The sequence below is a fragment of the Hemiscyllium ocellatum genome, chromosome 17, assembly GCF_020745735.1.
Source record: "Hemiscyllium ocellatum isolate sHemOce1 chromosome 17, sHemOce1.pat.X.cur, whole genome shotgun sequence".
Taxonomy (NCBI): Eukaryota; Metazoa; Chordata; class Chondrichthyes; order Orectolobiformes; family Hemiscylliidae; genus Hemiscyllium; species Hemiscyllium ocellatum.
Genome location: NC_083417.1, coordinates 20,447,846 through 20,464,380, shown reverse-complemented (window position 1 = coordinate 20,464,380; position 16,535 = coordinate 20,447,846).

Here is a 16,535-nt window from a genome sequence, read left to right as displayed (position 1 = left end):
AGCACAACCACGCCTCTTCCTCAGGCAGCTCAGGAAATTTGCATGTCCATAAAGACCCTCACCAACTTTTGCAGATGCACCATAGAGAGCATACTGTCCAGGTACATAACAGCCTGGTATGGCAACTACAACATCCAGGAGCGTAAGAAACTACAGAAGGTTGTGTGCACAGCCCAGACCATCACAGAAGCCAATCTGTCATCCACATGGACTCCATTTACACTTCTTGTTGTAGTGGAAAGGCTTCTAACATCAACAAAGATCCCTCCTACCTCAGTAATGCTCTCCTACAACCTCTCCCATCAGGTGGAAGATATAGAAGCCCGAACACACACACCACAGGTTCAAGAACAGCTTCCTCCCTGCCAAATTAATGGACTTTTAAACTTCAAATAATGAGATCTTGCTCATGTTAACCTTGCTTGGCACACCTCCTGTGTGGTGTAACCTGTATGCCTCATTCTATCAAAGCACTCGATGATCGGTATGCCCTTGTTTGATATAATCTGCCTGCATATCTCACAAATGAAGCTTTTCACTGTATTTAGGTACATGAGACAATTAATCAAATCAAATCAAATCAATAAATATGAAGATCCAGAGACAAGAATGAAAAGAATTAAAATTGCATCTAGGACTTAAACAACACTGTTGGTCTGTAAACAATGCCAACATACCCCCTGTGGAGCCTGACTGCCGAAACTAATTATTCACACAAGTGTCAAAGCTAGCAGAAAGGAATTGTAAAGACATGTGCATCTCAGTTGGATCTAAGCACAACCTGGAAAGATGAATGAATAGTTTGTTATCTCATTCAATTTCAAAAGGATTTTAACTTAGCTATGTTGTGTTGGAACCATGCAAGTTCATTGCATTGCTAGCTCTCCAGTATATTTCATAAGAAAGTTCAGTTCCATGATAACATGACAAAGAACAAAGAACATTACAGCACAGGAACAAGCCCTTTGGCCCTCCAAGCCTGTGCCAAACAGATCATCTATCTAAACCTGCCACCTAGTTTCTAAGGATGTGTATCCCTTTGCTCCCTGCCCATTCATGTATCTGTCTAGATACATCTTTAATGACACTGTCATTCCCGTCCCTACCACTTCCGCTGGCAACGCATTCCAGGCACTCACCACCTTCTGCATGAAAAACTTTCCACATATATCTCCCCTAAACGTTTCCACTCTCACTTTGAACTCGTGAGCCCTGGTAATTGAGTCCTCCACTCTGGGAAAAAGTCCACACCTGTCCACACATCTCATGATTTTGAAGGCCTCAACCAGGTTCCCCCGCTCAACCTCCATTTATCCAATGAAAATAATCCTAATCTACTCAACATTTCCTCATAGCTAGCACCTTGCATACCAGGCAACATCCTGGTGAACCACCTCTGCACCCTCTCCAAAGTATCAACATCCTTTTGGTAATGTGGTGACCACAACTGTACACAGTATTCTAAACAAGGCCGAACCAAAGTCTTATATAATTGTAACATGACCTGTCAACTCTTGTACTCAATACTCCATTCTATGAAGAAGAAGCATACCATATGCCTACTTGACCACTTTACTGATCTGTGTTCAGGGAACAATGGGCCTGAACACACAGATCTCTCTGTACATCAGTTTTCCCCAGGACCTTCAGGGAACAATGGACCTGAACACACAGATCTCTCTGTACATCAGTTTTCCCCAGGACCTTTCCATTTACTGTATAGTTCGCTCTGGAATTGCATCTTCCAAAATGTAACACCTCAGATTTGTATGCATTGAACTCCATCTGTGCCAAACCTGTGCCAAACAGATCATCTATCTAAACCTGCCACCTAGTTTCTAAGGATGTGTATCCCTTTGCTCCCTGCCCATTCATGTATCTGTCTAGATACATCTTTAATGACACTGTCATTCCCGTCCCTACCACTTCCGCTGGCAACGCATTCCAGGCACTCACCACCTTCTGCATGAAAAACTTTCCACATATATCTCCCCTAAACGTTTCCACTCTCACTTTGAACTCGTGAGCCCTGGTAATTGAGTCCTCCACTCTGGGAAAAAGTCCACACCTGTCCACACATCTCATGATTTTGAAGGCCTCAACCAGGTTCCCCCGCTCAACCTCCATTTTTCCAATGAAAATAATCCTAATCTACTCAACATTTCCTCATAGCTAGCACCTTGCATACCAGGCAACATCCTGGTGAACCACCTCTGCACCCTCTCCAAAGTATCAACATCCTTTTGGTAATGTGGTGACCACAACTGTACACAGTATTCTAAACAAGGCCGAACCAAAGTCTTATATAATTGTAACATGACCTGTCAACTCTTGTACTCAATACTCCATTCTATGAAGAAGAAGCATACCATATGCCTACTTGACCACTTTACTGATCTGTGTTCAGGGAACAATGGGCCTGAACACACAGATCTCTCTGTACATCAGTTTTCCCCAGGACCTTCAGGGAACAATGGACCTGAACACACAGATCTCTCTGTACATCAGTTTTCCCCAGGACCTTTCCATTTACTGTATAGTTCGCTCTGGAATTGCATCTTCCAAAATGTAACACCTCAGATTTGTATGCATTGAACTCCATCTGTGCCAAACCTGTGCCAAACAGATCATCTATCTAAACCTGCCACCTAGTTTCTAAGGATGTGTATCCCTTTGCTCCCTGCCCATTCATGTATCTGTCTAGATACATCTTTAATGACACTGTCATTCCCGTCCCTACCACTTCCGCTGGCAACGCATTCCAGGCACTCACCACCTTCTGCATGAAAAACTTTCCACATATATCTCCCCTAAACGTTTCCACTCTCACTTTGAACTCGTGAGCCCTGGTAATTGAGTCCTCCACTCTGGGAAAAAGTCCACACCTGTCCACACATCTCATGATTTTGAAGGCCTCAACCAGGTTCCCCCGCTCAACCTCCATTTTTCCAATGAAAATAATCCTAATCTACTCAACATTTCCTCATAGCTAGCACCTTGCATACCAGGCAACATCCTGGTGAACCACCTCTGCACCCTCTCCAAAGTATCAACATCCTTTTGGTAATGTGGTGACCACAACTGTACACAGTATTCTAAACAAGGCCGAACCAAAGTCTTATATAATTGTAACATGACCTGTCAACTCTTGTACTCAATACTCCATTCTATGAAGAAGAAGCATACCATATGCCTACTTGACCACTTTACTGATCTGTGTTCAGGGAACAATGGGCCTGAACACACAGATCTCTCTGTACATCAGTTTTCCCCAGGACCTTCAGGGAACAATGGACCTGAACACACAGATCTCTCTGTACATCAGTTTTCCCCAGGACCTTTCCATTTACTGTATAGTTCGCTCTGGAATTGCATCTTCCAAAATGTAACACCTCAGATTTGTCTGCATTGAACTCCATCTGCCATTTCTCCACCCATCTCTCCAATCTATCTTTATTCTGCTGTATTCTCTGATAGTCCCCTTCACTATCCGCTACTCCACCAATTGTAGTGTCATCTGCAAACTTACTAATGAGGCAACCTGTAGCTTCTTCCAAATCATCTATGTATATCACGAACAACAATGGTCCCAGTACGGATCCCTGTGGGACACCACTGGTGTCCATTTTGAGAAGCTTCCTTTCACTACTACTCTCTGTCACCTGTTGCCGAACCAGTTATTTATTCATCTAGCTAGAATACCCTGGACCCCATGTGATTTTTCCTTCTTCATCAGCCTACCATGGGGAACCTTATCAAATGCCTTACTAAGGTCCATGTAAATGATATCTACACTCCTTCCCTCATCAATTAACTTTGTCACCTCTTCAAAGAATTCTATTAGGTTTGTAAGACATGACCTTTCCTGCACAAAAGCATGTTGCCTATCACTGGTAAGCCCATTTTCTTCCAAAAAGGTATATATCCTATCCCTTAGTATCTTCTCCGGTAGCTTCCCCACCACTGACGTCAGGCTCACAGGTCTGTAATTACCTGGATTATCCCTGCTACCCTTCTTAAACAAAGGGACAACATTAACAATTCTTCAGTCCTCTGGGACCTCCCCCATGTTGAAGGATGCTGCAAGATATCTGTTAAAGCCCCAGCTATTTCCTCTCTCGCTTTTCTCACAAACTTGGGATAGATCCCATCGGGACCTGGGGACTTGTCCACCTTAATGCCTTTTTGAATACACACACTTCCACTCTCCTTATGCCGATGACCTGGAGTAATCAAATATTTATCCTTAACTTCAGCATCCACCATGTCCCTCTCCTTAGTGATTACCAATGCAAAGTACTATCACTATTAGGACTATTAGTGGGCGGCACGGTGGCACAGTGGTTAGCACTGCTGCCTCACAGCGCCAGAGACCCGGGTTCAATTCCCGACTCAGGCGACTGACTGTGTGGAGTTTGCACATTCTCCCCGTGTCTGCGTGGGTTTCCTCCGGGTGCTCCGGTTTCCTCCCACAGTCCAAAGATGTGCGGGTCAGGTGAATTGGCCATGCTAAATTGCCCGTAGTGTTAGGTAAGGGGTAAATGTAGGGGTATGGGTGGGTTTCGCTTCGGCGGGTCGGTGTGGACTTGTTGGGCCGAAGGGCCTGTTTCCACACTGTAAGTCTAATCTAATCTACTCATTAAGAATCTCACCCATTTTCTCTGACTCCACACATATCTTCCCTCCTTTGTCCTTGAGTGGGTAAACCCTTTCCCTAGTTACACTCTTGCTCCTTATATGTGAATAATAGGCTTTGGAGTTTCCCTTATCTAGCTCGCTAAGGATATCTCACGACCTCCTTTAGCCCTCTTAATTCCTCATTTCAGATCGGTCCTACATTCCCAATATTCTTCCAAAGCTTTGTCTGCCTTCAGTTGCCCAGACATTATGTACACATCCTTTTTTCTCTTAGCTAGTCTCACAATATCACCTGTCATCCATGGTTCCCTCATCTTGCCATAACAAACCCTCATTTTCATAGGAACATCTCTCTCCTCAACTCTAATCAACATCTCTTTAAAAGCCTCCCACATATTGAATGTGGATTTCCCTTCAAACAGCTGCTCCCAATCCACATTCCCCAGCTCCTGCCCACTTTTGGTATAGTTGGCCTTCCCCCAGTTTAACACTCTTCCTTTAAGGCCACTCTCGTCTTTGCCCATGAGTATTCTAAAACTTATGGAATTATGATCACTATTCCCAAAGTAATCCCTCACTGAAACATCAATCACCTGGCCGCGTTCATTTCCCAACATGAGGTCCATTACGGCCCCTTGGCAAAAGTGAGGACTGCAGATGCTGGAAACCAGATTGGTGCTGGAAAAGCACAGCTGGTCAGCCCATTCTTGATGAAGGGCTTTTGCCTGAAATGTCGATTATTCTGCTCCTCTGATGCTGCTATTCCAGTACGGCCCCTTCCCAAGTTGGACTACTTACATACTGCTCTAGAAAACCCTCCCGGATGCTCCTTACAAATTCTGCTTCATCCAGACTCCAACACTAAGTGAATCCCAGTCAATGTTGGGAAAATTAAAATCTCCTATCACCACCACTCTGTTGTTCCTACATCTTTCTCTGATCTCTTTACATATTTGTTCCTCTATCTCACGTTTGCTGTTGGGAGGTCTGTAGTACAGCCCCAATATTGGTACCACACCCTTCCTATTTCTGAGCTCTGCCCATGTTGCCTCACTGATGAGTATTCCATAGTGTCCTCTTCAGCACAACGGTGATATTTTCTTTGACCAGTGATGCAATTCCTCCACCCCTTTACCTCCCACTCTCTCCCACCTAAGCATCGATATCCTGGGATACTTAGTTGCCAATCTGCCCTTCCCTCAACCAAGTGTCAGTAATAGCAATAACATCACACTCCCAGGTACTAATCCAAGCCCTAAGTTCACATGGCTTACTTTCTACACTTCTTGCATTCACAAATGCACCTTAGACCACCAGTCCCTCTGCGTTCCTGCCTACTCTTACCCTTAGTCATGCTGACTTCGTGATCTCGTTCTTTACAGGCTTTAGTTACTACTCCCTTCCTGTCCGCTAACCTTCTCATTTGGTTCCCATCCCCCTGCCACATTAGTTTAAACCCTCCCCAACAGCGTGAGCAAAAGCACCCCAAAGGACATCATTCCAGTCCGGCCCAGGAGTAGACCGTCCAATTTGTAATAGTCCCACCTCCCTCAGAACTGGTCCCAATGTCCCAAAAATCTGAACCCCTCCCTTCTGTACCATCCCTCAAACCACGTATTCCTTCTGTTCATTCTATCATTCCTACCCTGACTTGCGCGTGGCACTGGTAGCAATCCTGAGATTACTACCTCTGAGGTCCTACTTTTTAACTTGTTTCCTAACTCCCTAAATTCTTCTTGTAGGACTTCATCCCATTTTTAATTGATATCATTGGTGCCTACATGCACCACGACACCTGGCTGTTCACCCTCCCCCTTCAGAATTTTCTGCAGTCAATCCGAGACACCTCTGACCCGTGTACCAGGGAGGCAACATACTAATTGGGAGTCTCATTTTCAATCACTGCAACGCCTATCTACTCCCTTTACAATTGAATCCTCTGTGACTATGGCCCTTCCACTCTTTTTCCTGCCCTTCTGAACAGCAGAGCCAGCCACGGTGCCATGAACTTGCTACTGCTACCTTCTCCTGGTGAGCCATCTTCCCTAACAGTATCCAAAAAAGTATTCCTGCTTTGGAGGGAGATGAATGCAGGGGACACCTGTAATGCCTTCCTGCTCTTTCTCTGCCTTTTAGTCACCCATTGCCTTTCTCCCTCAGCAATCCTAATCTGAGGTGCCACCAATTCACTAAACATGCTATCCATGACCCCCGCAGCATCATGTATGCTCCAAAGTGAGTTCATCCGCATCTCCAGAGTGTCATGTGGTCTAACAAGAACTGCAACTGGACACACGTCTTGCATGTGAAGGAGCCATGGATATCAACTGTGTCCCTGAGCTCCTACATTGAGCAAGAGGATCATAACATGGGTCTCTGAGATCTCCTGCCATTTTTAATCTTAAACTTTATCTAGGTTGACCATTCAATGAGATTCACCATATTCATTTTATTGTGACTGAGTGTTTGGTATGATAATGGGCAGAACCCTGAAATATTTGAAGACTTTTTTATTTACTTACTTTAACAAAAAGAGAACTACTATAGAAAATTGCCAATATAAAATTAGTGACTGTCTGATAAAGTCCAGTGTGAATCTGTCACTTGTCACTTGTATCCACAATTTGTACACACACTTGAAATGAAGGAATTAGCTTGGGTAAATTGTAAGTTGAATCCAACTTTTAAGAAAATAAATGCAACACAGAGGAAACACAGCGTGGAAATGTCTTCAGGACGCAGCCCTTGCTGAAATAGGTTGTTACTTTTAAAGGTTCAAGGTCTGTCTCTCAAACAGTTAAAACATTTAGTGAGGGAAATGGAGTTAAAATTTCACATTAAAATCACATAATCTGAAATTTTAAAAGAAGCCAATGGTTTTTAGGTGGAAGTTGAGGATGATGAAACAGATGGACTAGTGGAAGGGAGGTCAATGTTGGAGCAGCTGAAATTAGCAGTTCAAGGAAAGGGAAAGACAAAGAGAGAGGAATGGGAAAGAGCATGAGAGGAAAAGACAAAGGAGGAGAGCGCAAGAATGGAAGAGATGGAATTTCAGGAAGAATGACAAGAAAGCGAATTTGAAGGAAGAGCTTGCATTGGTGGACAGGAACTGTCACCCTAACACCACATCACTTGAGAGTGGAGGCAGCTTGGTTTGCTCATTAAATTCCAAAGTTTGAACAGACAGAGATAGAATCATTCTTTACCCCTATCAGATGGGTGGCACAGCAATTAAATTGGCCAATCCAAAACATTGATTCTTATCACTACAAAGTCAACCCTCAGGGAAAGTACATGAATTTTATTTCCTCTCACCTGAAGAAGGTGCCATTGATTATGAGGCTATAAGAAAATGCGTATCAATTAGTGCCAGAGGTATACTGTCCAAAAGCCTGCGTCCTCCGAAATCAGACTGAAAGTCTTAGGCAGCTTGGTTTGAGACAGAAACCACTTAAGACAGAAGCCGCTGCTGAAAACCTACAGGATTACTTCTCCTTGAGAATTTGTAAACTTCATATACGAATACCTATTAAGGATCACAGATTAATTTGATCTAGGCAGGTCATTACATGGCTGATGATTATGATCTGATCTACACATCCCATTTCCAGAGTAAACCCATCCCATGTCAGCCACACCCAACAGGAAAAGACAGAATTGGGAAATGATGAAAAATTGAGCACTCATGGGAAAGAGAAAAGTTCTTGGAGCTCTCGTCAGGTATAAAGGGTAGTATTGAAATGAAAAATGAGGCCCAGATTTCTGTGTCTTTTAAGTACTGAAAGGTAAGGCAAGTCCAAGCCAGTTGCAGGAAATTACAGGAGAAACCTCTAAGATTTATCGAGACACAAAAACTTCTTGTAGAGAGTGGGAGTCAGTCAGAGTGTGTAGCAGTCCACATTTTGGCACTGATTACAATTGCAAGTCCCTGTACAGGCACTCCTGAGAGTAGTTAAATTTAAACATATCACTGAGAGTTGCTGGGATTTTGTATCAAAAGGAAGTGTGGCCACATTTCCTGAGGGTGAGACTAACACACCTGTTATGAGACCATGGGATACCGGGGTATGTCAAACTCTACTGGGAAAAGGCATAATCTTCCTACCAGAGAGTACAGTGAGTGGCAAAGTATTTGTAGAAGAGACTGAAGGAGCTCATACCCTTTTACCGGGTGTATATAGTGTTGGGATCAGTGACGTGGCTGTTGTTCCTACTCTGGCTGTAGATGGGGTCAACCTGCTCCTTGGCGATGATCTCAAAGGTCAGAATCTCCAGGGGTCTCTGATCTGCCCATTGTGGTCAAGAAGGGAAGACATCTTTAGGAGGATGTGCCTAGTGAACTTCTGCTGCACTCTGTCTATGGCAAATATGATCTTTCTTAGGCAAGGAGACCAAAACTGAACACAATATTCTAGCTGAGGTCTTATCAAGGACCTGTATAACATCAGGAAGACATCCCTACTTTTGACCTCAAATCCTCTTGCAATGAAAGCCAATATCCCAATTACCCTCCTAATTTCTTGCAGGACCTATACAAGAGTTGACTGGTATACAAGAGTACCCAGATCCCTTTTTATGTCCACGTCGTAACCATACATCATTGCCATCGAATCTCTCTTGCCTACAGCCTCCTCATAGGTCTTCCTTTTTGTTCTATGCATCATACTTCCTTAAAATCTGTAACATCTTTGACTTTTTCCAGCTCTGATGACAAGGTCATTGATGTAAAACATTAACTCTGAGTTGGATTTTAACCACAGCCTTTCAGAGATGAGCTCAGAAGTCTGGGAAGATTGTACCATATTAGTAGCAGAAGGTGTGCATTCTGGACCTAGAATCCAGTAGAACTACTGAAGAGCCAATTCAGGACTCCTTCCTTCCTCCACCACCATCACTTTGGCAGCTAAGTTTGGAAATGGATAGTTAAACCCTGGCAGCCTCCAGGCCAGCTTGAGGTGTGACCCTCCTTTCTGAGCACTGCTGAGATGCCCACTCACTGATTGGCAAGCAGTTCTTGGCTGTGGGCCATTGTCCTTAATGGAGGTGGCAGCTGCAATGACAGCCACTGAATTGGCTGCCATCAATACGATGTGGTCCCAGGTCCCACTAACCCTGACCACACCTCCACATTACTCCCCTGCCCATTCCTAGCATTCAGCAAAGCCCCGCTGCCACCATAAAATTCAACCCTCTTGTTGTCTCTCCACAGATGCTGCCTGACCTGCCGGGTAGTTTCAACATTTTCTACTCTGTATTTTCAGTCCCTGTGGTATTTCACTTCAGTAGTTCTCCTTCAGTGCTCTACTGAAGTCGCAGCTTAGATTTGCTGCTGGGCAAGAGCTTAAACCTTTAAATCCTTACAGATTTTGACTCAGACAAGAATGTAACCATTGAGCCAAGAGTGTTTGTCATTGCTAAATATGATAAACATCACAAGTTTACATCATGTTCACATAGGGTTCACTACTCAATTGAATGGCATATTTACCTAACCATTGAGAATCATGTCAGAAATGCCACAATTTAGATTAAACATATTCACCAGGTCACAATCACAAATGAAAGATGCCGTATTGGCTCATCTTCACTCAGAGTACGATAGCACCTCTGTGCTGCACACACTCTTTACCTTTCCTTTACTATTGTCATGTTATAATAGGCAATCCCTGCAGAGTAGTTTTAAGTATAATATGTCACATTAGCCTGACACACATTATCAGTGTTGTGTATCAGGGCATTACTCTAACTCACCATTTTGTCTCTTTGTTTCTGGCCACTGATTGCATTGGATAAGAGATTTATTGTTCTGTAATATTTTTCATTTTATTGTACTTGATTTATACAAATCGTATACAGTAAAATTGAAATAGCTCCACAGAGGCCGCTATCCCATCACCAAGACATCCTTTTTTTTTACACATGCTTAGCACTTGATGCTGGTCTGGCTTCCTCAGAGCCAGATCTCAGAGCGAACAGAACCTCTGACAGTCCTGTTTATTTCTGTCAGCCAGGGCTCCCTGATGGGGTCAGGTTAACAACCCCAATTAGGGAACTCATTTTTATAAGGTCAACCTGGCTGACCTTGTTACAATCACTACAAAAATAAAATTAGTTACAGTAAATTAACTGACACTGTAAGCCCACCTTCATAGACTTCAGTTAAAATACACGTATAACTCATGCGGCTGTACATTAGAAGACACCTTTATCTCTTCTGTGTCTATTAGAGCAATTTTCAGGATGGTTAATAGCATCTGTAGACACTTCATTATTAGGATGATTGCAATGCATCTTGCTTCAATTCCCACACCAGCTGAGGTTACTGTGAAGAACTCTCCTCAATCTCTCCCCTCACCTGAGGTCTCTTGACATTCAGGTTAAACCATTGCCAGACATCTCTCTCTCTAATGAGAGAGCAGCCCTTTGGCCCTCTGGGAGTATAATGACTTTACTAATCAAGAAGTTTGCAATTTTTTATTATTTAAGGTTTGTGACTCTTCTTCAATTCTTCCTTGATTGAATAAAATGTTTATTCAATGCTGAGTGTATAACAGTATGAGCTGAATTGTCATGTTTATTCAGTGCTGAGCATATAACAGTATGTGCTGAATTGTCATGTTTGCCCTGTTTAGGTGACATTGTAGACGATGGAAGACAACAGCCAGCCTTTTACTTCAACATAGCATTGAAAGAATACTGCACTCTCACGGTTGCAATTCTGTGGAAAAAATGGTAAAAAATAACCTTGATTTCCATTGCAAGAGGATATAAAAGATCCCAAAATGTTATTTGAACAGCAGGGAAGCTTTGCCATCATGCCTGGTAAATACTCAACCCTCAATCAACATGATTAAAATAAAAGCTTACAAAATGCTGACCACATTGGAATTTGTCAGTAGGTCATGGAGCAACACTGGAAAGGGAAACAGAGACAGCATTACAGCTCAGTAACAGTTAACAGAACACTTAACTACTGACAAATATGTTATCAAGTTGTTGCTGTTGATGCTTGTTGTTACAAATGGACTGACTGCATTCCTATGTTACAAAAGTAATGACATTTTAAAAGTACTTTGTTCACTGTATATGGACTTAGCCTATCCTGCTGTTGTCAAAAGCATTCTTACTGTACATAATCTGGTAGTTATAACACATACGACTGGGAACACAGAGTTCTCAATCCTGTTGTGACAACTTGTAAAACTGAATTGAAAAAAAATCTGATATTTGAAGAACCAAAATTTCACCATAAAAGCTGCTAGATTATTGTAAAAACCCAAATGGCTTTTTAATGTCTGGGGAAAGGAGCATGCTACACTTGGTTCAGCCTGTATGCCTATAAATTTATTAGAGTTCTTTGAGGAGGTAACAAGCAGGATAGACAGAGGAGAAGCTTTGAATGTAATATATTTGGATTCCAAAAGGCATTTGATAATGTACACAATTAACTCCAGTTCATAATTGACAGCCCATGCTGTTAGGGTAGTGTGCTAGCATTGATAGATTGGCTAATTAATAGTTAGTTAGGATAAAGGGAGCATTTTCAGAATGACAATCTATAACTAGTGGAGTACCGCAGGGATTGATGCTGAAGCAGCAATTCTTTACAATATGTACTAATAACTTGGATGATAGAAATGAATGTATGATTGCTACGTTTGCAGGTGACACAAAAATAGGTGGGAAGGCAAGTGGTAAGGATGATACCGGGTCTGCAGAGGGATATCCAGGTTAAACAAGTGAGTATGAACTTGGCAGATGGAATGTAGTATATGGAACTATATGGTTGTGCACTTTGGCAAGAAGAATGGAAGAGCTGACTATTATTGAAATGGGGAAAGACTGCAGAAAGCTGTGACAGAGAGGGATTTGAAGTTTCTCATGCAGAAACATCCAAGTTCAGTGGGTAATAGGGAAGGTAAATATACAGTTTACAAATGGTCTTTACTTCAAAGTGAATAGAGTTTGAAAATAGGAAGGTCTTGCTAAAAGTATCAAGGCATGAATCAGACCACACATGGCAATTGTGAACAGTTTTGGTACCCTTATCTCAGGAAAGAAACTGGCATTGGAGGCAGGTTCAGGAGGCTGATTCTGGGAGTGGAGGGATTTTCTTATGAGGGAAGGTTGAATGGGTTGGCTTGTACACATTCGAGTTCAGGAGAATGAGAAGAGACATGTGACTCTTAGAGGGTTTGATGGGTAAATGTAGAGAGATTGTACTCCTTGTGGGGGAGTCAGGACCAGAGGGCATAGCCCAGAGTAAGGAGTCACCCATTTAAGACAGAGATGAGGAAGAATTTCTTCCCTCGCTGGGTGGTGAATCTACGGAACTTTTACCACAGAGTGCAGTCAAGACTGGGTTGTTCAATATATTCATCTGTAAGAGAGACAGGTTTTTAATCAATAAAGGAATCAAGGTTTATGGGAAAAAAAATCAAGAAAGTGGAGTTGTGAATTATTAGATCAGCCAGGATCACATTGAATGGCAGAGACTCGATGGTCCAAATGGCTTATTTCAGCTTGGATGTCCTACAATTGTACATGTGTGACTTTAATCGTACAGAATGTAGTCGGCTCTGACTGCAGGTCTACAAAGAATGCACGACAAATACTGCATTCCAAAAACAATGTTTAAAAAATGAACTCATTTGTTAATACTCTCCCTCTAAATCAAATTCCAGAACAAGGCAAGTGCTAGATTGATTGTCCTAAATAGTCAGAGTTAGGCTGACATAAAAGATTCCCATGAGCTGTTTTGAGGATATTAGTAAGTCTAAGTCAAACTAGTATTTGGGATGTTCAACCTGACTCAGTAATTCTAGTCTCAAGAGAATAGAATCATGCCTTCCATGGTGAAATAAACTGCTGATAACTCTTCGCAATACACTTGGAGGCACTAGAGGATTACTAGCCCCCAGGGAACTGTACTCCAGCAGGAAAGGCAATTGTAGGATTAGGGGAGGGAAGTCAAATTTTAAACAATTCTGATTAATTTCTTATTGAGCTTTATTTTAAATATCAGATAAATGGAATAATTCTGACTGAACTAGATTTTAATACTGACGAACCAAGTGAATAAAATTGGCCAGACATGGAGTGATGAAATTGTTAATAATTACATCTCTGATAAACAAACATTTCAAGCTATTTCCTGTAATGTATCAGTAACACATTCTGAATGGACAAAAATAATTTTTAAAAACAGGCACACACAAAAAAAATCACTGTCTTTAAGCACACTGAGATTTCAGGTGGGATCCTTACTAACTCATCCATGAATCAAATTTCAGAGAATTTAAAAGATCAATGTATTCATTCCTGTTCAGATTACAAAATTGTGATCTTTCTACTGTTTTCCAATGCTCCAAAGATCCCAAAACAGCACCCATTATATTGCCTATACAGGCAGCAACACAACCATTGGGAAAAACTTCACCAACCTATTTCTTATCTGACTCATGAATCCAATCACTATTCCCTCTGAAGACTGTGCACTTACTCACATACAAGACACTTTCCATCCATGACATTATTTTGTATATGATGAAATTAACAGTCTGACATTTGGCTTTACTTACGATATGCAACACCTCTTTGCTGGTGAAGCCTCCTCAGTTGAATATACAGTACCCCAAAATAAAACAAAGAACTGCAGATGAAGAATCATTGAATGTTAACTCTGCTTTCTTCTGATAGATGCTTCCACGCTTGCTGAGTTTTGCCAGCTATTTCTGTTTTTGTATATGGTATATCAACCTCCCTAATCAAACCACGATAGTGTCAATGTAATCAAACATTCAATCATACTTTGATCTCTTCTCCTACACTCAATCCATCTTTTATTCCTTTCAGCACTTAATTTTATTCCAATTCAGCTTCTTTTGCCACATCTTACTCTCCCTCCTATCACTCCTAGAATCTGTAAATCTCTTTGTCCATCTAAACTTTCCAATTCATATCCAAAATTGCCATTTTGTGTGACTTCTCTACTTTCATGACCTTAATCATTGATTCTCTTTTCTGTATTGCTCATATCCACACATAACCTGTTCCACAAACCATCCTATGCACATGTATCATTGGTGTCTTTGTGCCACATAACCTATATTCTCTTCCATCTCAGTCATTGCCCATATCTCCTCATCAAGTCATAGAGTCATAGAGATGTACAGCATGGAAACAGACCCTTCGGTCCAAACCGTCCATGCTGATCAGATATCCCAACCCAATCTAGTCCCACCTGCCAGCACCTGGCCCATATCCCTCCAAACCCTTCCTATTCATATACCCATCTAAATGCCTCTTAAATGTTGCAATTGTACCAGCCTCTATCACATCCTCTAGCAGCTCATTCCATACACGTACCATCCTCTGTGTGAAAAAGTTGCCCCCTTTTATATCTTTCCCCTCTCACCCTAAACCTATGCCCTCTAGTTCTGGACTCCCCAGCCCCAGGGAAAAGACTTTGCCTATTTATCCTATCCATGCCCCTCATAATTTTGTAAACTTCTATAAGGGCACCCCTCATCATCTCCTCTTCCTCAAGTCCAAGACTTCAGTGTTTGGGACATTTCTGGTTTAATTACCCATTATGTGGTTTAGTTGAGCCACATAAGGCATCACCACATACGAAGCCACCCACCCCCCTCAGGTCAACCCAAAGGTAAAGGCCACCAAGTGCTTTACAAAACCATCAACTATTTATTTAAACCTGTCTTGCTTCTTCCCTCCAACTTCATCTTCAATAATTGGCAAATCACTCAAATTGGCTTTGGTAGTGAAATGAATGGTATTGACCCTAATGAGAAATAAGTCTCTAGTCACAGTTCTGAAGCTAATTCTTTCAGTTGAACATTGTTATCAAAGCCGACAGCTTTGACCACAATTAAAAATGCACATCCTTGCTACTGATTCCATCTGCATCACTGACAACACCCTCAGGTTGAATTAGATTGCTACCAATCTGATCCTCAGCTGAGCTTCCAAACAAAATGGTTTGAAAGCACGTTACAAGAATTAGTTTTCACCATTGTCATACATTATTCTGAAGTTGTACTCCTCACGAATATATGAGCTTCGACTCAATGGGTAGTACTCGCAGCTCTGAATCAGAAACTTCAACTTCAGAGCCTTAGGCACAAAATCAAAGCTGAAAATTCCAGATTATTACTGAGGATATCCAACATTGTTAGAAATGTTGATTTTCATAGGAGCTTTTAAACCAACACAGCCTGTGGCAGTTGTTCATAGGGAAAGAAAATCACATATTGCTCTAAGTCCAGGCCAATATTCATCACTCAATCATTGGCCTAAAATGGTTTCGTCTTCAATTCAAGGCAAAAGAGTTTTGACTGATTTAAAATCTCACCCACTAAAATCTCACCATTGGGTGGCACAGCGGCTCAGTGATTAGCACTGCTGCCTCACAACACCAGGGACCTGGGTTTGATTCCACCTTCAGGCATGCATTTCCCTCTGTGTCTGTGTGAGTTTCCTCTGGGTGCTCCAGTTTCCTCCCACAGTCCCAAAAATGTGCAGGTTAGGTGGATTGGCTATGCTAAATTACCCATAGATTGCATGTTATGTGGAGTAGCCATGGGAAATGCAGAGTTATAGTGTATGGGAATGGGTCTGGGTGGGATGCTCATCAGAGGGTCGGTATGAACCCAATGGGCCAAATGGCTTGTTTCCACACTGTAGGGATTCTATGATTAATTTTGGTTTTGTCTTTCAAACCTGGAGAGAATTTTCAATATTTTGTGTTACTACTTCAAATTTCCAGCATCTACATTCTTCGAGATTTGTATTATCATCATGAAACGTACATCTGATTATTGTCTCATTGCTACTTGCATCCCTTGCAAGAAAATTAGCTATCATATTTTCTTAATATG